Source organism: Morone saxatilis, unplaced genomic scaffold (genome assembly GCF_004916995.1).
Source record: "Morone saxatilis isolate NCDOM2014 unplaced genomic scaffold, NCSU_SB_2.0 Contig17, whole genome shotgun sequence".
Taxonomy (NCBI): Eukaryota; Metazoa; Chordata; class Actinopteri; family Moronidae; genus Morone; species Morone saxatilis.
Window position 1 is genome coordinate 8,420,548 of NW_023339729.1, and position 1,042 is coordinate 8,421,589.

At 40.6% G+C, this 1,042-nt stretch overlaps 1 protein-coding gene across 1 annotated transcript in view; it reads right to left on the bottom strand.

Moving 5' to 3' along the window:
* nthl1 (nth-like DNA glycosylase 1) overlaps positions 1 to 1,042 on the bottom strand; it is a 9,981-nt gene that overhangs the window by 3,817 nt on the left and 5,122 nt on the right. The window lies entirely within an intron of this gene.

Consider the following 1,042-nt stretch of genomic DNA (forward strand, 5'->3'; position numbering starts at 1 on the left):
GTATGAATGCATGCACATATTTACTCTTTTACTTTAAGTGTAACACAGTAAAGTAGAAACAAATGAGGAGCACAAAGAGCACAGATTGTACTGTTTACAGCAGCTCCTGTCAGGGATGAAAGCAGCAGGCCTCCGTGAAGAAAAACACTACTTGTAATGTCCACGGTCCAGAGGACCAAGTTGGACAAACAACAATCTGAGTGTCTCAAAGCCCTGATCCTCAATCCACTCTGCAACAAAGGGGCATTGATAGTTTCTTATTTCCTATAACTGAAAGGAGTTCTCTAAAGTCTAGATTTTGCATTTTGGGATGAAGCCAAAGTGTGACAGTAGTTCAGAAAGAGGACACAGTTAAAGCTTGAACTTTTAAAACAGCTGCATCCGCATAAACTCTGCCCTTTACAAATGTCTGTATCCAGCATGGCCTCCATGCTTTCACAGTGATATCCATCAAATAAATCGCGGAGCCAGACTTTAACTGCAGTAAAAGTTTACGTTATGGACCGACTGCTCTTACTGGAATACGCTGACGTAATGTAATGTGTGGTCATTTGTGTCTCTGGACTGCAGCAGGCTCGGTTCATTAACTGCAAAAGATGTAATGAGCCAGGTATTATCAGGTCTGACCTGGTTCGGCCTCAGAACTGGTATTAAAAAAAAAGACACATACAAACATGCAGATTTAACAATACAGAAGTTTTACTCCACAACTCTAAGTGACTGCTGTACTGCTTCAAAAGAAGAAAACACTGCAGTTTTAAATACATATATCTCTGCAGAGGTAGGGTACTGGTGCTATTTTACCTTGAATGATGGAGTAAAAAATCAACACTAAGTGATGTAATATTCAACCTACTGCCTATAGAACAGCATCTCTGGACCTGGCAGGGATTTAGTTTTGCTCAGTGACACCAGAGTACAACAGATGTTTGCTGTCAGGGTATCTTAAATCCGGACCCCTCAGGTCTTTCTGGTCACTACACATGAGTGCTACCTGTTAATTCTAAAAGACAAGATGTGACTTTTAATTTTGTGAAAGATC